The following is a 22,680-nucleotide window of genomic DNA, read 5'->3' on the forward strand; positions in this document are numbered from 1 at the left end:
TCACTCATTTTGTGTATGGTACACCCCTTACATGTCCACTACTGACATGCAGGTTAGTTCACTTTGATGTCAGCTGTCCCCTTGGTTTACATGTGTGTGTGCTTCCACATCACTTCATTTGTGAGACTGTGCTTTGTGGTGCAGTTCTTGGGCCAAGAGTGATGCTACACTCTGGACATTGCCCCAATGGTCAGCTGTTTGTGCTGCCCAGTGCTCTGTTCAGGATGGTTGTGCTCTTGTTTCCCTTAGTGGTGCATCTGTTGTTGTTGTGTTGGATGTATGTGTCTTGGCTGTGGTATAGCTTCGCTTCCTGGGTGTGCTGTTGTATTTGCGCTGTGCTGATTGGTGTTGTGTGTGTTGAGGTTGTGTCAGTCATGTCTGTGTGTAACTGTTGTGCTTGTTGTGCACACACTACTTGTTGTGCATACAGTGCTTTGTGTATGTGGCCTTGGCACTGCCTGATGTGCATCCCCTGATGTCCTGTGGTGTTTGTTTATTTTTTATTTCATGTGCATCTGTGGTTGGTTTGATGTGGCAGTGTAGTTCTGTGCTTGTGCACTTCTTGTGTGATTTGTGGTATGTTGTGTGCATTTTGTTCCTGATTGATGAGGTTGTGCACTCCTGTTGTGTGTGTCTGCTCCCATTGCCTTTCCCCAGTTTGGCTGACAGGGTATGTGTGTTTCTGATGGGGTTCTGTGTGTGTTCCTGTGGTGTTTGTGTGTGGTTTTTGTGCAGGCATCTGTTCAGGCATCCCTGTGTGTGTGTTCTGTTTGTGGCTACACCCAGGGTGTGTGTTTGTTTGTGTGTGTATGTGCTGGCAAGTATTGGCAGCCTTCAGTGTGTGTGGCACTCGTGTTGTGTGTTCCTTGTCAGCCACTCCTGCAGTGGCTGTCTCCCTGGTTCTTTGTTGTGTGGTGCTCGGGGGTGCATTGTGCTTGTCTGTTGGTGTGCTTGTTGCTTGTTGCTGTGCATGGGGGTGCGCAGGATGGGCACCTGGCCTGGTACTTCATGGGGTGTGTTGATGTGTTGTGTGGTTGGGGGTGGTGTGGTCTTTGTGCCCTGCCCATGCCTTGGAGTGGCCCTGCCTTCTGCATTGTGCGCATATGTTGAACGCTGCGGTGATGTGACTGGGACCAGGAGGTTGCTGCATGTTCGCAGTCGATGTGTGTCCTCCCGGCTGCAGTGGGGTGACTTGGTGGCTGGTGGATCATGTGTGGGTGCCCTTGTGGATGTGTTGTGACCCCCCAGCAGTGTGTCTGTAGTGGAATTGGACCCTGTGTCAGTCCGTGTCTTGTGTGTTGTTTTTGTGTAGTTGCGAACCTGTGGCGTCGTACGCGGCGTTCCATTTGATGATAGTGCTGTAGCAGGTACAGCACCTGAAACACATGTAGAGCTGGGTCCATGGCGGTCGTGACGGGGTGCTGTGGACCGGGCCTCTGCTATCGCGCTCCGCTGTCGAGTTTCCGGTGTCTCCGCTGCGGTGCGTCTGCCTGTTTGGGCCATCCTAATTTGTGGAGCAGGGCGGACGTCATTCCGCACAGTGGTGAGTCTCCATTGGATCCCTCCGCCGCGGTGGCGGGCGCACTTTGATGGCGGTGCGCGTCGCTCCGCGGCGGACGAGATTTGACCTATGTTTTCCTATACTAATATGGCGGATGTGTTTCCCGATGCTCGTGGGTGGAAAATGGCGTTTTTCCGCCCCGCCAGCACCACTGTGGTGCCACCACCCGATATCCTAATGGACCCCCTAGAGTGCATGATAGATTTTGTTTTAGCATCGGCTTCATCAAATGGAACAGCGGTTCATAAGGGCACTTAGTTCTCCTGTTACAGTGACCACACCATCCTGTTTATCCAACTAAGCATCTTGTCAAAAGTAAATGGCCATCACCTGGTAATGGATGGCATGTGCCTAACCAGGAAAAATGGCTACCAACTGAAATGGTCACAGGCCCAAAAGCTAAACTTGTTCCCCGCAATTCTAGCCCAAACCAAAAAAGAATTCATACTATGTTTGGAAGAGAACCCTCCACCCACATTTTTGGTAACTCAGTTTACTGCCCTCCTGATGAAACTAAAAGAAGCACTCACTCGCACAAAGGCACCAAACAATATCCCAACCATCCGATGGTTTGATTCAGCTTGCTCTCAAGCATGAAAAGCCCTCGTAAATGTTTTAAAAATACTCCATAGAGATCCTACAAAGAGACAAGCTTTGCTTATTGATTATAAGAAAGAGAGAATGAAAAGAGAGAAAAACTTAAGGGAACAGGCGTGGGAGGACCTTGAACTTGGAGCCATCCTGGGTAGTAGTAGGGATTTTCTGAAAATTGTGAATGCTCCCTATTTCAAAGAATCTAAAGACCCCTTCCGAGATTCATATGTAGATGAAGATGCATGGTAGGACATTTCAAAAACAATTTTTGTCCCACGTCCACCTTAATCTCTTCACCTCTTGGTCTTGTAGCCGTATCTCAGGGTGGGCTAGTTTTCTCTATAGAAGAGGTCAGAAAGGGGCAGGAATTATGTGCCCCTGATAAGGCACCAAGGCCCGATGGCATACCAATTGATCTCTTCCAGGAGAATTATGATATGTGGGTCCCTCTGCTAACTAATGTTTTTAATTCCATCCAGATTGAAGGCCCACCCCTCTCATGGAAGCAGAGCTTAATAGTGCCAATATATAAGAAGGGTGACGGGGTTCCCCAATGAATTATCACCCAATTTCTCTCCTTGACAGCACTGCCAAGCTTATGGGACGGCTCCTGTTAGCTAGACTGGAGGATTGGGTTGAAAATCATAACATCTTTATGAAGACCCTTAATGGGTTCCAGAAGGGCATGGGGACAGTGGATCAATGCTTAAACCTTTCTCTATCCATAGGAAAATACACCAAGGGAAAAGGCGGGAAAATCTTAATGGCCTCTATGGATTTGACCGCAGCCTTTGATTGTGTTTCACACGAGAAGCTGTTGTCTTTGATGGAGGGGATGGGCATTGATCCACTGATAATAACATTTATTCACCAGCTGTACGCCAATACCACTGCTCATGTACGGTATGGAAAGAATGGGGATTGTACACGTTCCATTAAGATAGAAAAGGGGGTGAGACAAGGGTGCGTACTAGCCCCGTTTCTTTTTTCTATATACACAAACGGGGTAGAGACCAACCTTTCTGCCACGGGACGTGCCCAAATTCGATCATAGCCCCCTTCCGATATTGGCGTACGCCGATGATGCAGTACTAATGGCCAGAACGGGATAGCTTTGCAATCCCTAATTACAGCTTATACAACATTTATGGCCTCTCTAGATTTAAAGGTAAACAAATCAAAGTCCTTTATAATAATAACAGGAGCAGCTAGAGGAGAGGAACACCCCAACTTTAATTTGGCAGCAAAGAAGTTCGAGGTGCTTGACTGCTTTTCATACCCAGGAGTCCTTTTCAATAAAAAACCATCTTGGACTAACTTAGTGGCAGCAAGAGCCCAGAGTATGGAAAGGAGTCTCCAATGTATTAAACGTTTTGCGAAGAAGCTAGGGGCGAGCCCCCTGGACTCGGTTAAAAAGATATACTCCGCAATAACCAAGGCTGCTATAACATACGGGGCAGGAGTCTGGGGGATGGCCAATGTTGAAAATCTTCAGCAATTGAAAGACACCTTTTTCAAAAACCAGGTATCTCTACCCCAATTTGCTTCCAATGATATTTTACATTTCGAACTGGGGTTACCATACTTGAGGGACTGCATTAAAATGGCACCACTTTTATTGCGGTTTTAGATCTGGCGGAGGTCAACTATGGATCTGAACCAGCGTATTATCAAGGACAGCTGTACATTGGAATATTTGTAAGATAATTGGTTGGCTAAACTATATGGAGACACAACTTAATGCATTGGGCCTAGCAAATTATTCCAGGACCCGGAGACATGTAGAAAGATCACAAAGAAAAGGCTGATTGAGCTATTCCTGCAGAGAGCAAAGGGCGCCCGAAGGGAAACAAAATTGCACTAAAAAATCCTCTATTGCCTATGATCTAGTTCTACCCAGACTGGAGGAAGGTTTTTATTATCTGACGTCTATTAATAATATCCAGCATAGAATCATCCTTCTACGTTTTCGAATGAATTTAATCCATCTAATGTTAGGATACCCGGAAAAAAGATACAAATTTTCAGATTTGCCACCTTGCTCATGCAAAAGTTATTCGCCTCAGTCAGATCTTCATCTAATATTATTCTGCAACTACTACACTGCAGAAAGGCAAAGATTTATTCTTCCAATTTTGAGGTACCATAAATTTAATCAATGCATGGTGGCCATGTATATTTTAAAGACCCTCCGGAACCAGTTTGTATGTTTCTCCCTAGCTTCTTTTTTATGGGCATGCATTAGAAGGAGGAAGATTAGGGGTCCTAGTTTAATAAGACCAAATAAAGATAGACAGGGCTTACTTCTATAATACGGGCCTTACTTGTTAGTAAGAGATTCATAGTATTTTAACCATTTATATCATTGTAACTTTTTTTTTTAACTTTATTTTTTCAGTTAATACATCGTAAAAAAAAAAATAACACAACTGGCATCCATTCAGTGGATGTACGCAGATCGACAACCTCATTAACGGCACTTAGGACTGCAGGCGGCATCAGGGAGGGAACGGACTCATGGGAAAGGGATACAAAAGCATACAATAATAGTACCTTGAGAAAGGAACCAGGCATGGCGCTGATACAGATGATGAATATCACTGGGGTCCACCCCCCTACTCCCCATCAGACCCAAACCCAACGGGAGGGTCCAACCAACTGCTCCCACTTTCAGTTGTGTCATGTGAGGAGAGCTTCTCTTCTGCCAGCCCCGACGCACGCATAACGTGCCAGGCCATTATATCGTTCTGCAGCTTCTCATCACATTCTAAACTTGCGTTGCATGAGACCTTGCATGTGAGGGAACGTATGCAGTCCATTGTCCCAGGTCCAGTGGGGCGCCGAGATCCGCCTCCCAGGCTACCCGAGACGGTGGCACCGGTGGGGGTTGAATCCTGTTTTATGGTCTTATAGAGAAGTGAAATCAGCCTACACCCCTTGCCGCAGGAAACGAGGATGTCCAAGGTGTGGGTCAGTGGTGGTGCATCTGGGTACTGGGGCCAGGTGGCCTTCGCCACCTCCTGGAGTCCCCGGAAGTGTAGATATTGTCCCCGTCCAAGGCCAAAGGCCTCTCCTGCCTGCTCATAAGTAAGGAAGGACTTGTTAGGGTAAAGGTCAGCCAGAACTTCACAGCCACCCTACCTCCAGGAATGAAAGGACATGTACTGCCCCATATCGATGAAGGGGGCCAGTATCCAAATCAGGAGCTCCCTGTGAAAGGGTGCCCTCCATAAGACTCTCTCAACAAACCGCTGCCATATAGCGGCCGTGTGTCGCACAACATAAGGAAGGGACGTGTCCGCCCCCCCACCTTGCATCAGGGTAACCTGCAGAGTCTGGATATCTACCCTACCAGAGAGGAGGCGTGTCTTCCAATTGTCAGCGTCGGTAAACCTATGGGCCACATGTTGTAACTGGGCCGCATAATAATATAGATCGAAGCTCTGGGCTTCAAGGCCCCCCTCCTCGTAGCTGCGGACAATGATGTGAAGAGCCACCCACTGTGTCGGCCCGCCCAGAGCAGGGACATGAGAAGCGTATTTATAGTGCGGAAGACTCGTGGTGGGAGTGGACACAGTGAGTTCTGGAGGACATATAATGTCCTAGGAAACATCACCATCTTGGCGATGGAGAGTCTTCCCATCAACGAGAGTGGTAAAGAATTCCAGAAAGACACTGACTGCTGTAAAGTCGCGATTATACGATCCACATTCTGGGCTAACGCCTGCGCGTCCGTCAGAGCCACCCGTATGCCAAGATAACGGAACCCCTCCAGTTCCCAGCGCAGGCCGAAGTCTGGTAGGTCTCCCAGAGGCACCGAATTCAACCTAGCCAGTGGAAAGATCAGGGACTTATGGTGGTTGAGTCGTAGCCCTGACACCTCCCCAAATCGGTCTAAGTGTTGCAGCAGTATCGGCAATGCGTCCCGGGGAGCGGTCAAATAGAACAAAGCATCATCCGCATTCAGGGAAATGACATTGCACGTGTCCCCCACCCTGACACCCCAATGCTCTATGTCTTGTACCCGAACAGCGAGGGGCTCTATGGCTAGGGCAAATAGTCGCGGCGAGAGGGGACACCCTTGGCGTTTACCCCATCCCAGCTGCCATTCCTCGGATCGCGCGCCCCCAAGTTTCCCCCTGGCACGAGAGGCCGTATACAAGATGCGAATCCAGCATCAAAAATTGGGGCCTAGCCCCATGGCACGGAGGACTTCGAGGAGATAATCATTTTAACTTTTTAACTGGGTTTTATAAAATGACCTATTATGAACCTGACAAATTTGACAGATTGGAATCAAATTTTCAACTTTGTATATATGGCTATATTACATGTTTTGCAAGTTTAGAATGAATTTGTACTTTGATGACTTGCGTAATCAAGCTCCAATAAAGTTGTATTTGATTTGCAATAGATACACTGTAGAAACTCTTTGTTTTGCTATTTTGCACAGAGAACCTCATTACAAGTGGACCAGTAGTCCAGTTGTGCCTGAAAGTAGCCTTAATGTGATTACAAGTAGAAAGGTTGTACTGCCCCTGGTGTTCCCGCGTGTTATGTTAATACATGTGTTTCTAGACACTTTGGGCTAGATGTAGGTAAATCTAATTTACCGATTCATAAATACCGAATTTTACCGATTCAGTATTTATGAATCGGTAAATTAGAAGGAGGCAGATGTAGGTAATTTTTAAAACACAATTACTGCATCTGTAAGATTCGGTATTTACCGATTCGGTAAATACCGAATCGGTATTGCCCATTGATTCCTATGAGCCTTGAAGCCACTAGGAATCAATGGGAAATACCCATTCGGTATTTACCGAATCGGTAAATACGGAATCCTGCAAGGGTGCAGGGGGTGTCACTTTGACACCCTCTAGCACCCCAAGTACAGGCTTGTGTGACATGTGGCACACATACATGCCCTAAGGGCATGTCTGTGTGTCACATGGCACAGGTGTGCATGCACAGATGTGCACGCACACCTGAATTCGGTATTTTACCACCCAATAGGATTGGGTGGTAAATACCGACTCCTAAAGGGCCTGTGGCACTCTGTGAAGTGCCACCTACATATTGATTTACAGAATCGGTAAATTTACCGATTCGGTATTTTACCGATTCTGTATATTTACCGAATCGGTAAATTTACCGATTCTGTAAATCAGAGGCCACCTACATCTCAAAAGCCAAATACCGGTCGGAAACGGCCGAAATCGGCCGTTTCCGACCGGTATTAAGGCTCCTACTTCTGGCCCTAAATTACATGCTAGGTGAAATAAATGCCCAGAAATAGGGTGAGTTATGTGTGAGCAGCTTTGTTAACATGTTTATTTCCGTTTCATGTGACCCTGTTAGGTAACAACTCATTGATGTGTGTAAACATAAAGAAGAAACTGAATAAAATATATTATAAATGGTATTTCTACTTAAATGATTTGTAGTTCTATAGTTCAATTAGAAAATGTACACACTTTTTCTGGATCATTTTCTGATGATAGTCCAACTTTAAATTAATGAAAGGTGCAAGAGGTTTAATATTCTAAACAAATACGTTTATTTCTTACTGTATAATGGCTCTATTTTGCTGTTTTTCTTTAAGAAATCTTTTGTATCCTCCTAATACAGTAAGGTAGTGCCAATAATAAAATTAAAAAAAGACTTCGAAACACTGTTAATGAGAGCCCAATAGTAGCACACAGCATTTATAAAAATTTATATTGTGACACTATTGTTTCGATCTGAAATTCACTTTGTTTTCACTGCGGGACACAGTGGGGGGTATTCACAAAGGTCAATTTACACAGCAGTAAATCTACACATGTAGGTTGACTCTTATACTTTATAGTAGATTTACTGCGCTAGGCTAGTAACTATTTATAATTGTAAATTTACTACAAAGTGTTGTATTATTTGTCTCCACCCCGAAATATTTATATACATTAATTTATCATATTTCTTTTAAATGCAGAACAAAATTTATTTTTTTTTACAGAATTATCCAAATTTTTCAATTAAATACTTAATTAGTTTTATTTTTTTTATTAATACAAAATTATTGTTCTTAAGAGTTATACGGAAATTCCACCTAGAGTATAACATTTATATTATTGTCATAAACATTAATAAAAGTTGTGCACAGAATTACATAAAATGAAATACATTGTTTTACACTTTAAAGTTAATTTTCAAATATAGAAAAGGTTATTAACATATTTAATAATAAACTAATAATTATATTGTAGTTATATGGATTTTTTTCACATAAATTACATGTACAGCACGTGAAAATTCATAATCTTGAACCTCCCGTGTCTTGAGAAAACTCAGCAGACTTGAGATCTCAGGTCTTCCGGTCTCGCTAGACCTCAGTGGCCATCTTGAGTATGGTCGAGAGATCCAAGACCTTCCTTCTGTAGGTTTGCAGGATTTTCGCAGCTCTCGGGTGCACCTACTGCTCAATCCATGCAAGGGTGGCTCTACGCTCATGGCGGCCCTGGGCAGGGAGCGTAGGTAGGGGGCTACGGAAGAGGGGGTCTGGGCGGGGCATATAAGCCTCTAGAGAGGTAAGGGGCATAGGTATCGCACAAACTGATAGTACAAGTACATTTTACAATTACATCATATGGTGCTGTCTTCTGGGCACTGACTTAAAGGGAAGATTGGAATCAACATTTGCATTCCCACCTGCTAGTTAGGAGAGAGGATGACCACAAATGGAAACCGCAAGCTTTCATTCAATGCAGAGCTCACTTGGAAAAGGAAGACAAAAGCATGCCTTTTATGAAAGTCAAATTCGAAATCGACAACTCTGCCCTGAACTTTGTGAACTGTTCAGCCTTCCTAACTACGTTAACAGCAATTAAACACATACAACTTTATGCCGTCCCCAGCTTCCTGTCAGGCCCGGACTGACCGTTGAGGGCACCAGGCAATTCCCCGGTGGGCCGCATGGTTGGGGGCCGGTTTTGGGCCCCTGGGGCCGTTTTTGTTACAGGGCCGTTATGCTGCAAAAACGGCCCTGTAACAAAAACGGCCGAAAACCGGCCCTGTCACAGAGCGCGGTCGCACCTCTCCCCCCTCCCCTCTCCTCCCGGAGGGGGGGCGGGCCGAGCACTTTGCCAGGGCCGGTTCTGGTTCCCAGTCCGGCCCTGCTTCCTGTTGAAGCGCCTTACTGCATGCAATACATTATTCCACAAAGAAACTGTAAACCCATTCATTTCAACAGCGGGCCCAATTATAACTAATCTAAGTGGCCGCTCCAGCAGCAGGCAGTTTTTTAACCTCACCTGGTGAACTGGATGGAAGCTGCCTTCAAGCCAGGCTAGGTCAGGTGGCGCGGACCTCGACTCATTCACAACAAGAACTGACTGGAGTGCGCATAACAACACCTTGCCCTTCGCTCCCCCAATGTCGCCATGAGACTAGCTCACTAGTAGCTTCTATTAAATGGATTAATGTGTTTGAAGACTTCAGACGTACACAGGAGCTGAAATGGCGTCCGGCTCCAGCATTAACTCACTCACGCTGCACGATGCCAGTCGAGTCTGCCCAGTATGTCCAGATGACAAACTGCGTAGACTCAATTTCCTGGCTTCAGCCTAGGGCTCTCCACTGATTTACGTGGAGGCTTTGCACTACAGGGCTTGAATTTGAATCGCCCAGGGCCAACTTAACCTCCATGTCATAAGGTGGAGACTGCGCCTTAATGCTACATATTTGCAAACTGATGACCTCACAGACATCGGGGCTAGGAGACTGTCAGTGTCAGCCCCGCAAATACTCTAGACTTTCGGGCTGCCCAGTGGAGCCTATTTAGGGAAAGCACCATGACGCACTAGTGTCAGTGTCACAACAATACAACGGTGAGTAGCAGACAGTGTGACTGTTGTGCAGCAGGCATGCGCATGTTTGTACACACGTTTTTTTTCTTTTTTAAACAAAGGCAGATTCAGCATTTCTTTTTACTGTGACGGCAAAGGGGCGGAGACCCCGCGCCCTCTCACAGAAACCGCCACTGGCGTGAAGGCCAGTGAAGAGGGGGACGAAGTCAGGTGTTTGGAAGTGGAACAGAGCCAGAGGCCGCCAAATCCCTGCCAGGGACCCCCACGCAAATATGTATCCCTCTTCAGAGGATTATTATATTAAGGATATATATTGGCGTGGCGGCCCCTGTGGCTTGGCGGCCCAGTGCAGGTGCACAGCTTGCACATGCCTAGGGCCGCCCCTGAACCATGCCCAACAGCAGTCACCCCCCTTTGCCTTAGGAGGCTTCAGAAAGGATACCCGGCTCCTGTTTCTGCTTGCATGCCTGTGTTGATGTGAAGCTGCCTCAGCAAGCAGCAGCTTGCCCTTGGTAATTCACAGGCACATGTGTCTCATCCTTGTGCAAATCGTCTTGTTTCTGGGAGAAAAAGAAGAGTTAAGATAAAGTAAAAAACAAATCGGCTTATGGATGAGGAGGAAGGGGGTTATGAAGGGGATTTATCCATGTAGTGTAGTTCCTATGGGCCAGATGTAGGTAGGCATTTACCGGTCGGTAACGGCCGAATTCGGCCGTTACCGACCGGTAAATGCAATTTGAGATGTAGGGCCCTGTATTTTACAGAATCGGTAAATTTACCGATCGGTAAATTTACCGATTCTGTAAAATACCGAATCGGTATTTTTTCCGATTCGGTAAAATTGATATGTAGGTGGGACTCTTCTGAGTCCCACAAGCATTACAGAATCGGTATTTTACCATCAAATACTATTTGATGGTAAAATAACGATTCTGGTGTGCATGCACATGTGTGCATGCACATCTGTGCCATATGACAGGCAGACCTGCCCGTAGGGCAGGTATGCCTGCCACATGGCCCCCGAAGCTTTTTTGGGGGTGCTAGAGGGTGTCAAAGTGACACCCCCTGCACCCTTGTCAGAATTGGTATTTACCGATTCGGTAAATACCGAATCGGTAAAGCCTATTGGTTCCTATGGGCTTTGAAGCCCATAGGAATCAATAGGCTTTACCGATTCGGTATTTACCGAATCGGTAAATACCGACTTTTACCGATTCGGTAAAAGGGAACATCTGGATTCCCTACATACCAACCCCTCACATTTACCGAATCTTAATTACCGAATCGGTAAAATTCGGTAATTTTCGGTAATTAAGATTCGGTAAATGTTACTTACCTACATCTGGCCCTATATTCCCAATAGGCTCTGCGCATTGGAATAACATAAACAACAGTGTAGACGTAGGACTGAGGTCGACTAGGTCTCTGTTGAATATGTTAGACTTAATTATGAAATGCCAGCTAGCTCAGAGGTCACTAGAAACTTTCTCGAGTAAACAAGAAGGTGTTAACTTTCTTGAATAGAAAAGAAGGGATTAGTGTCTGACAACCGCATAAACATGACAACTTTGCTCCCCCAGAATAAGGAGTATATCTCCAGAGTCGCGGAAACAATAGAAAGCTATTTCACTCAGTCAATCGTGCATGCTTAGTTTCACCAGGAGTGCAGAGAAATAGAGAGACGGGCGTTTTCAATAAAAAGGTTATTTATTGAGCAGTCTACTTTCTCATGAAAAAGAAGTGAATTGCCACAATTGCAATACTTGTCATAAAGTAAAGTCCATACAGTAAAATGAGTATTATGAAATAATACTGTAAAAGTATTTATATGGTTTCTAAGCCATAAGATACTTAAAATGGATAAAATACATACAACGATAAAATAATGACTAAACGTACTCAACTGGTGTTTCTAAGATACGCCTACCCCGGTGTACTTAACCTAAGCCTAGTACAGGGAAGGAGTAGATGAGTTATCGTTTTTGCCAAGAATCTGAATCAAGAATTCTGTATGGGTCTAATCAGCTCCGTACCTTGGTTATAGAATGAAGGAGGTCTTGTATCACTTTCTCAGGACTCGATCTCCCAGCAACCCACAAGGGTGACAGGAAAACACTGGAGCTGGATTTCTTGGCAGGAGAAATGACAGCGTCTCTCTCAGTGCGTCAGCAGGGAGGGTCAGCTTCCTTCGGCACTCGTATCAGCATGGCGTCGGGTAAGTAGATAGCCAATCTGCTCCAAACCACCGTGTGTTGCCTAAGGTAGATGCTGGTATATTTATACCTGGAAGGTGCCGAGTTTGACGTAAGGTTGGACATAAGACGTCACTAAGAACTCGCAGTTCTTTCAGGACTCCAGGAGTTCTAGGACAAATCAATAAAGAAGCAGGGAGAATTCCCGGGCTAATGGAGGCTTGATTTGTTTAAGAACACGCTGTTTTTTCTAGGAGTCTATGGGAGTAGCCTTGCCGTATTTGGACTGCATTGGCTATGTCTTAATATGGGTATGATTCCTATGCCTATATAAGGGTATGATTTGATATAACCACATAAGGGCATGAAATCTGGAATATTTACTAGAGTCATAGAATCATCTACAACATCCTCAACCCAGATATATTAGTGTGGGAACTGAAAGGTCATACAGTGGCCAGCCAGCCAAGTTTTACAGCTTCATTTTTTGCTGCATGGTAAAACAACGCAAAGTAAAGGCCTGCTCTTACAGGAAGAACCATGATGCTCAAACGTGTCCCAAAATAATAGATGGGTTGATCACAGATGTGTGTTATGTCAGTGTCAGACGAGCAGAGGGAAGTGAGCAGCAAATAGGGAACCAATCGTAAATACTATTGTATTCCACTAACTGAGAAACAACAGAAGGCTTAACATTTATTTTATGACTCAAACTACGAATAATTATATTTATTTTTCTCCATTTCTTTTCACAGTTCTGCTTAGTTGAACAAAGGTAGCTGCTTTTCTTTTCAATGGCCTCCCGAAAGTGCTTGGAAAAAGTTGTAGATTACAGATTGTGATCACTAATCTAAGCATTTCCGTGTTTTGCCTTAGGTATTATGGCCACTTAACAAGGCAGCACTTGTTGGAGAAATTAATACAATTCACCATTTGCTGCATATTTTTCAGAACTTAAATAGCAATGGGGAAGCACATAAATAAAACAGGATTCTCTCCTTGCTTTCAGTCACCACAGAGTGAATTTACAAAATGTTCCCTTCTTTTGCAATAAGCATGGAGGGTTGTGGGTTTGCATTAGAACGTGCTCGAAGGGTTGCTTGGGAGGACAAAACATCTAGCCCAGAGCGTTCCAAACTCTGTGTCGGGACACACTACTGTGTCACCTGCCATGTGTGGGTGTGTCTCCTAATGATGCATAGCTGTCAAGATTTCAGATTGCCATGTGTGACTTTCCATAATTTCAGGGTTACGATGAGTGACATTTCAACGAGTATGAGAGACACTTTCTCCCAAGGAAAGTAGCAGAAAAACCGGACTCTTTGTTTTCTTCGTTTCCTCAAGGTGTGCACTGTGAGCGAAGGCTAACAGAAAGAAGTGCAGCCACAGTTTAATTACCAGCTCACGTATCTGCTGAGCATGTGACATTGTCAACTGTTGACATTGCAACACCATGAAGACCAATCAATAAGGTACCTACTTCACTTTCCCTGCTTCCCTTCTGGCTTTGTGGAAGGGGAGGGATACAGCATATAGTTTGGCTGCAGCCTGCTTCTGCTCATGTGCAGCAGCAGAAACATTCCTGCTGCCACACACCCCTTTGCAGCTTTTCATGTTTTAAAACAAAACAAAATTGTCAGCTTTGCCGTTTGCAAAGCACTGAAGTATAAAAAAATACAGAGCTGTAAGCCCTCTGACAACTTTGCACACCCCTACCTAATAAATAATGTAGACTTTACAATTATTTATCCTCCCTTTCTTTGCACATGCACATTAAAAAGCACAGTTAAAAATTGAGTTATAAGCTAGCAACCAAGATGGCCGCGTGAGCTCCCGGCTCCGCTGACCTCCGACTCCTGCCAGAAGCTCCTGTTATTTATTCTGTTTTTGCGCCCTGCCTCTGTGTGTATGTACCGAACTGGAGCTTAACGGTGCAATCCCGAGATTTCTACCAGTTTGGTAGACAAAGATATGTTGTATGGCAGTTTGCGGCCTAGACCAGCCTGGAAGCCGGGGTCTCGAGTACTGGCCCAGCCGGGTTTCATTTGAACAACATCGGCTGTAGTTGTGTGACAGGGTCCGGTCTACCGAGGTGGGGAAAATTTTCTTGGACCCAAGTTGACGATGGTTGGCTGAATTGGTGAACAACGAAGGAGGGGTGACGACGCACAATTGGAGCTGTGGACGGGGGTCCCTGGCCCGGTGGCCCGGTTAGGGCCCCGCCGGTGTTCGCTGGGTTGGGATCTCCGCCTGCGGTGGCTGAGTCTGAATTGTTATTGTCTCCAACGATAAGTCCCCCTCTGAAGTCGTCCGCTCCGCATCCTCCTGTTTCCCCCGAGGAGACCGGGCTCTCTGGGGACGCGAATATGACCGAAACCGAGCGAGGTGTTGTGGAGCGGACCGAGAGTGACCCGTCACCACGAACTGTGTTGGCAGCCAAAGGGCCACTTCATGTTTGCGTTGCAGCCCACATTCATAAAATGATAGAGCGTTTGTCTGGAATCAGGCAGATGAGACCGGACCCTGGTCCACTACAAGAAACAAAACGACTCGAGATACCCAAGATGGCCACTTCGATGGAGGAAGCAGACCCCGTACTATGGGAGGCGTTGGAGCCTCTGACCAGTGTTCTTGGGGATGAGAGCAAGCTTGATGCCGCAAATGGATTGTCAGGCCTACGATCGCTGCCGACTATGGAAGGACTATTTGATGCACCCTTTCTGGAGACTTTTGATGGGAACTGTTGTTGGTTTGAAACTGCGTCACTCCCCTATACATCGGCACCGCTAAGATGGCGGACGAAACAACCTTGGGAATCCATGACGGTATGGGGAGTCTTTGGACCTAGCGGAGTTCTCAACAATTTCATCTCTCTGCTACGTCTCGGTTTGAACTTTGCTACAGCTTTTTCGTCCATTGGCTATCCTGCGGAAGCGACAGTTCGTCCGGAAGGGGCTCACATGTCTAATCGGATGGGTCAAGGATGAGACTGTGTGATTGAGTTTGACATTGGGTATTACTAGACATGGGGTTTGCAACCATGATGCTTTCGGGAGGTTGGGCGGTGTTTGGAGTTTCCCCTGTTGCGCTACGTATTTGCAACTTAATAGATTTCGAGACCTTAGTCTGGGGATTCTTGGCTCTGGCGGAGGTGAAGGGAGACCGAGGGCATGTATGAAGATGCCCTCCTCCATTTTCTACTTTTAGTATTTAGTTAGTTGGGGCAACAGGCACACTGCTAGTTGGGGTTAGGCGATAGCCATATGCAGGGTTGCAGGGTGGGGGGATGGGCTTATTGTTTTGTCTTCATTTTTGTTTTTATGGTTTCTTTTTCTTACACTCTCTCTCACTTTCCTTTTATAAGTATAGTTGATGGAACATCCTGATTTTGTTGGTATTCCAGTATCCGGTGCTCATGCTTCTTTTATTATTCTGATTGTATGGGTGGGCAGACTCTGAGGGCGTGCGCTTAATGTGAATCGTTTATTGTATTGTGGCGCATCCTGTTTCTCATACATTAGCGTAGGCGTCTCAACCATTTATTCATTGCTTAGTATCTATCCTGTATTTACGTCTGTTCGCCTTATTATCATGTCTGAATGTATGGCACCTGTTATATCTATTTCTTTCTTTGTTTTGAAACTAATAAAAAGATTTACAAAAAAAGTAAAACAAATTGAGTTATGTTTTTGACAAAAGTGCAAAACCAAAGAAACCCACCCGTTATGGCCATTCTCAACCGGGCCTGGAGTTTTCTCCCATCTGTTTTGAGGCCATCCAAGCTTTTTCTGAGATATTCCTTTTTGGCCACTCTAGCCTCTGGCAGGCTTCCCTGTATTAGTAATAATTCCAGCATTCACATCTCCCCCTTAATGGACTGCAAACTGTCAGCGGGGGATTTGATCACAGATTAATCGAGGATAGGTACTAGTATGTTCAGTTGGCCCTGTGAGTGAGTGTGAGCCTGCTAGCACAGCCATAGCTAGCAGTGCGAGAGGAAAAGTTTACTGAAAATCGTTAGTGAAATACTGCACTATGTCCTTTGGTTGCTTACAGCAAACTGAAGAGAACAAGATTTAAGATTTTGAGTTAAAGGTGTAAAATATAAAAAATACAGCTTTGCGTTATGGGAGCTATTGTTTATGATGCTGTCCTCAAGGTGCAGATACTAATTTTGAGGTTGTGTTAAACTTTCATGGATAGATTGTTAATGAAAAAAATGTACAAAGGTTAGGGCCAGTGGAAATATACAAGTATGTGGCTGCAGTGTTGAGCAATGAGGTACGGTCCTACCTTCACCTTGTCCTTGTGTCCTAATCTGCCTGTACAAAGCCAACCCTTAACTCCCATTCCAATTAATACTAGAAAAACTTGAAAGAAGATGCATTTGACAGATTTATTGATTAGGGGGGGATTCAAATCACAAAGGTACCATAAACATGCATTTCCAGCCTAAAACTCAAGACATGGTTAGACTTTTAAAGTTGGGAACGCTCAAAGCTTGTACATTTGTGAGCATTCTCAAACTCCAATCAAAAGCTCTCTCATCCTGGAAATGAAATAAATAAATCAAGAAATAAATCAGGAGACAAAAGATACCCGAGCAAGAGGTGAAAGAAAAGAAGGGAAAAACTGATTAACACCCAGTTTTTCCAGTCACTGTGTTTGTTAAATTACTTTTGTCAGTGTCTATATTCAGTTTTTGCTGAAAAATATAGAGCTCCTGCCAGCATTTTAATTTGTACCGTGTGCTATGTAGGAAAATATCTCAATTTTCATTCTCTTGCAGAGGTTATCCCGTTCCAGGCTTGGTGGTTCACACAGTCCTGCTAGTACGGTCTTGCATTCTGGTACTTGTCATTTTGTTTCTTGCCATTCTTAATTCTGGACAGCAAACACCAAAAAAAAGACAAAACGGAGACTCCATGAGCTACTCCCACCTGGGAAGAAACAGAGAGCTTTGAGCTTCCAACTTCTTGTGCCTGTGAAGAAGTTTGCCTGACTCCTTCACAGGAGGAACCATCACTCCAAAAATGGTTACATCTTTTTTTTCCAAACTTTATTTATGAATTTATCAAAAACAGCAAACCACACAAAAAAGTGGCACTGTACATTAAGTGATCCATACCAATCCTTATTAGCCATATACGTGTTATACGGTGTTCAAACCATTAAAGCGGACCCGCCTCCCCAATTATTCAGTATCCTCATTATCACTTAGTTGGTTCACCAGGTTTTTTCCTTCCCACCTCCCTTCTCATCCATGCATCAATCAATTTTGACTAATCACATACGTCTTTAGTCACTTAAATCGTTAAATCTTTAAGGAATACCTTGCAATATAGAAAGTGTGTTGCAGCCAGAGTCTTTTATTAACAGGCTCTAGACTAGAGTTGAAGGACGGTGTGTTCACTGCTTTGCATATAATAGAATTTGCCTCTTGTAGTGCCACTTCTTACTGTGGCATATTATCATTCCTGCAAGCTTTCCAGGTTATGAGCAGTGAAGGTTTAAAGCAAAACAATTCAACCATCTAACTGAATATTCAATTAATCTTTATTTCGGTTTGAAAAAAAACATAAAAGATATACAATGACAAATCACACATCATAATAATAAAACGTATCCCTTTCAAAGGTACCACTAGACCATTTGCATAAGTATGAAAATGTACAATTTAAATACAAGACCTTTTTCTCTCTCTTTTTAAAAGAATAAATACAGTTAAAAGAAAAAAAGTCAAACTTATTAAATATATAAAGATTGTTTGAGGCATTCATAATCAAATAACGTTGTAAATAACCAAGGTCTATAAATGAATATACGGTGTCCATTGAGTACAACTTCCAGGTAGGAGTCTAACTAAAAGTGCAAATGCTTTAAGTGCAACATATACACTTGGCATGACATTCCACGTATTCTCTTATTAACCCCTTCGCTGCTCATGACGAGCTCAGCTCGTCATGAGGCACAGTGGAGCTGTGCTTATGACGAGCTGACCTTGTCATGAACAATAGTCAAGTCAAGTCAAATGATTTATATAGCGCACTACATACCCAGAGGGTCTCAAGGCGCTTGAAGAAGGGTGGGGGAATTACTTGTCGAATATCCAAGTTTTAAGTTGCCTTCTGAATGCTAGGTAGTTCTGAGTGAGGCGAATGTGAGTGGAAAGTGAGTTCCAGGTTTTAGCTGCCAGGTAGGAGAAGGATCTATCTCCCATGGTGGTTTTGTTGATGCGAGGTACAGTAGCAAGGGCTTGGTTGGAGGATCGTAGCTGGCGGGAGGGGGTGTAGAAGGAGAGGTGTGTGTTAAGGCAATCGGGTCCAAGTTCGTAGAGTGCTTTGTGAGCGTGGGTTAGGAGGCGGAAAGTAATCCTTTTATTGACGGGGAGCCAGTGGAGGTTTTTCAGGTGACCAGAGATGTGGTCTTTACGCGGGATGTCTAGTATGAGTCTGGCTGAAGCGTTCTGAATGCGTTGGAGTTTTTTCTGGAGTTTTGCGGTGGTACCGGCGTATAGGGTGTTTCCGTAGTCCAGGCGGCTCGTGACCAGAGCGTGGGTGACAGTTTTTCTAGTTTCGGTGGGGATCCAGCGAAATGTTTTTTTGAGCATGCGAAGAATATTGAAGCAGGATGATGAAACGGCGTTGACTTGTCTGTACATGGAGCGTGAAGAATCCAGGATGACGCCCAGGTTCCGTGCGTGGTCCGTCGGGATGGGTGCTTTTCCAAGGGCCTCTGGCCACCAAGAGTCATCCCAGGCGGAGGGGGAGGTACCTAGGATAAGGACTTCTGTTTTGTCTGAGTTCAGTTTTAGTCGGCTGTGCTTCATCCACTCGGCTACTTCTTTCATTCCTTCATGTAGGTTGGTTTTGGCCGTGTTCGGGTCTTTGGTGAGTGATAGGATCAGTTGAGTGTCATCAGCGTATGAGAAGATGTTGAGGTTGTGTTGGCGTGCGATGACCGCGAGGGGGCTCATGTATACGTTGAAGAGGGTGGGGCTGAGTGAAGATCCTTGTGGCATGCCGCAGATGACTTCAGTGGCTTCAGACTTGAATGGTGGGAGGCGGACTCTTTGGGTTCTTCCGGTGAGGAACGAGGTGATCCAATCCAGTGCTTTTCCTTGGATTCCGATGTTTCTGAGGCGCTGTAATAGGGTGCTATGACATACTGTGCCGAAGGCTGCGGAGAGGTCGAGGAGGATGAGGGCGACTGTGTCTCCATTGTCCAGTAGAGTTCGAATGTTGTCTGTGGCTGCGATGAGGGCGGTCTCAGTGCTGTGTTTGGCTCGGAAGCCGGACTGTGAGGAGTCGAGGGATTTGTTGGTTTCGACGAATGCGGCGAGCTGGTTGTTGACAGCTTTCTCGATGACTTTGGCCGGGAATGGAAGGAGCGAGATGGGGCGGTAGTTTTTGAGTTTGGTGGGGTCAGCTGTGGGTTTTTTCAAAAGGGCGCTGAGTTCGGCATGTTTCCAGCTTTCCGGGAAGGTGGCGGAGTTGAAGGAGCAGTTGATGACGTCTCGGAGGTGTGGTGCTATGATGGAGTCTGCTTTGTTGAAGATGTGGTGAGGGCATGGGTCTGTGGGGGATCCTGAGTGGATGGAGTTCATAAGGCGGATGGTGTCCTTAGTGGAGATTGGGTTCCAGTCATTAAGGATGTTCAAGGGGGGTGAAGGTCCTGCAGAGGGTTGGGTGGGTTAGTCTCCGGGTCGGTTGTCGAAGCTGTTGTGGATGTCTGCGATTTTGTTGTGGAAAAATGAAGCTAGTGAGTTGCAGAGGGCTTGAGAGGGGGTGATGTCGTTGGAGTTGGCTGAGGGGTTGGTAAACTCTTTGACGATGTTGAATAATTCCTTGCTGTTGTGGGCGTTGTTATCTAGTCGGTCTTTGAGTGCGGCTTTCTTGGCAGACCGGATTAGTTGGTGGTGTGTGCGGGTGGCGTTTTTGAAGGCGTCCCTGGTGCTGGTGTTTGGGTCTTTTTTCCAGGCCTTTTCGAGGGAGCCACAGAGTTTCTTAGATTTCTTAAGATCGTCGTTGAACCAGGAGGCGTTCTTGCTGCCTAGCTTGATTTTATCCTTTTCTTTACTATAGATAAATGTATTTGCAAGGCCTCTGCTTGTGGGTTTCCCAGTCACCAAGAGGGTACCTGTCGACTTGATGGTATCCTTGTTTATGTCGAAGTAAGATTGGAGTTCCAGCTCCAGGTACTCGGAGCAATGAAGGTCACATAACTGGCAAGCATTCCCGTGGGTTCCATCCCTCCTAGGTCCACGAGGAGGGGGTCATGATCGGATATCGGATATCCCTCGAAACAGGATATCAATACTCGACACCTGGTGTGGGTCTGCATTCGGGATGAAAATGAGGTCTATACATGATTCAGTCTTGTGAGCAGCTGAAGTAGGTGTGGAGACCTGATCATGAGGATGCCAGGCCCCGCAAGCTTTACAGAGTCCCAGTGTCTCCACCGAAGCCGTGAGTTGATGGGCTTGGGCACTTTATCCTGGACTGGGGATGCCAGTAGAGTCTGTCTCCGCGTTCAGAAATGCATTGAAGTCCCCGCCAACTGTATTGTTACACATTGGGAGGGCAGATAGATCAGTGGTAAAGAACCTTAGTGTAGATGCAAGAGCTTGATTGGGGACATATGCTGATACAGAATTATAGAGTTTGCCCCAAGGGAGCCCTCCAACCCGATCTATCTACTTTCTTGGTCTCTGCAGGTAGTGGTGATTGCCATTGGGAAATTCTTATGCAACAGGATGGCCATGCCCTTGGAGCTCTGGGTGAACCCCAAGAGGTAAACTCAGTTGTACCAAAATCTCTTAAGAAAAGGGAAGTGAGCGACCATTAAGTGTGTCTCTTGTAACAGTAAAATAGCAAGTTGGTGACACTTGGAAATGTCTGAGGACGGCTGAATGCTTCTTGTGGTCTCACAATCTATTATCATCCAGTACAAGAGTTTGAAATATTCTCTGGGAAGTCTGTGTGATGTGTGATGTTGACTAGGATGCGGAGGTGGTGTTGCACAATCAGTGCTGACCATTAGGTATCATGTGTCTGGGACAACAATGTGAACTGTGTGCATTGTAATAACTTGTTTTAATGAACATTGACCGCCCCATACCCAGCTCCTCCCACCTTATTCTTCAACCCCGAAGTATCTGCTGTCCTAAAACTTAGCAAAAACAAGGAGATGATGGACAGAGCACTCAAACTTTTCAGACACTCACCCCCAATCACAGATCTGGGTAGAATCCATCATCGTTCTTTAGCTCACTTCACCACCCCAGTTCAGACCCAGCCGTATGCAAATCATTCAAGCCTTCAAGCCTTCCAGTAACCCAACAAACCTAAGGTTGTTCCTGCTTGATATATTTTCGGCATCTTCTAATCAGAAGGGGGGGAGGTGGAAAGGAGGATCCTTTCAATTTCAAAAAATATATATACTAATCAAGAGAGAAAGGATCACTTGTCCTGTACAATCTTTAGGTCTGCAGAAGTTTTTGGTCGGACGTCCCAAAGTGAAAGACCCTCATGCACGTGATGGGTATGATAGTATTCAAGCGGTATATCTTGGTTCTCCGCTGTACATGTCACGTGTGTGCATAATCATTAGGTAATCGAGTTATGCAGCCTCCACCCGGAGGATCTTACCCAAGGTTGTGCCAGTAGTGAGCCAGTGATAAGGGATCTTAAAAAGGCCAGGAAAACCAGATAGAAATATTTATTAGGTCTGGGTTCGGGTCTGAATAACTCTATAAATGTGCATCTTAAGATTTGTTATGAGTCGTAGGTGCACTCAGAGTAATAGATTAAAATATTGTGAGGGCGGAGTAAAAAATGGTCAACATGTTTCTGCCTTATTCGCCTGAGTTAGGACTTACAGGCATTCGTCAGGACCGTTATGTGGATAACGTGGGGGAAAAAAGAAGTAAAGTGCTCTCAAAAAAGTGATAAGAAAATAGGATTATTTAACCTGTTTCCTTTTGGATAAAGGTCTCAATGTACCTGGAACAGAAATAACACAGATTCTTTAAACATACAAGGGAGAGGGAAAAACAATTACAAAGGGACATATACCAAGCAGAATTCTACTTAATGAGTCTAACTTTTTATTAGACTGCTTTCACAACTAAAAAATGGCAATACTTCATAAACCAACAGTATATCATGGCAATGTCAACTCTCTCATCTCACACTCCACAATCGTGCAGAGGGCTATAGCATGCTCAGAAGTTGGTGTATCATGCATGTTTTTTTCAATTTCACTCGTGTCCAGGTGGTTCAAAAAACTACCAAAAGGGTTGCTTATGTTGGCAGTGCCCACCTAGTAATAGGTTGTGCAGTTATAAAGTAACCCCACAAGTGTGAGTCTCACGTCGCTAAGTAAGGGTGTTATCTCAGGATTCGTGTTTGTACAATTTATTTATTTATTTATGGTCTTGTATCGCGCGTGAATCAGCCCCGAAGGGGTATCTCCGCGCGTGGCT

The sequence above is a fragment of the Lissotriton vulgaris genome, chromosome 5, assembly GCF_964263255.1.
Source record: "Lissotriton vulgaris chromosome 5, aLisVul1.2, whole genome shotgun sequence".
NCBI lineage: Eukaryota > Metazoa > Chordata > Amphibia > Caudata > Salamandridae > Lissotriton > Lissotriton vulgaris.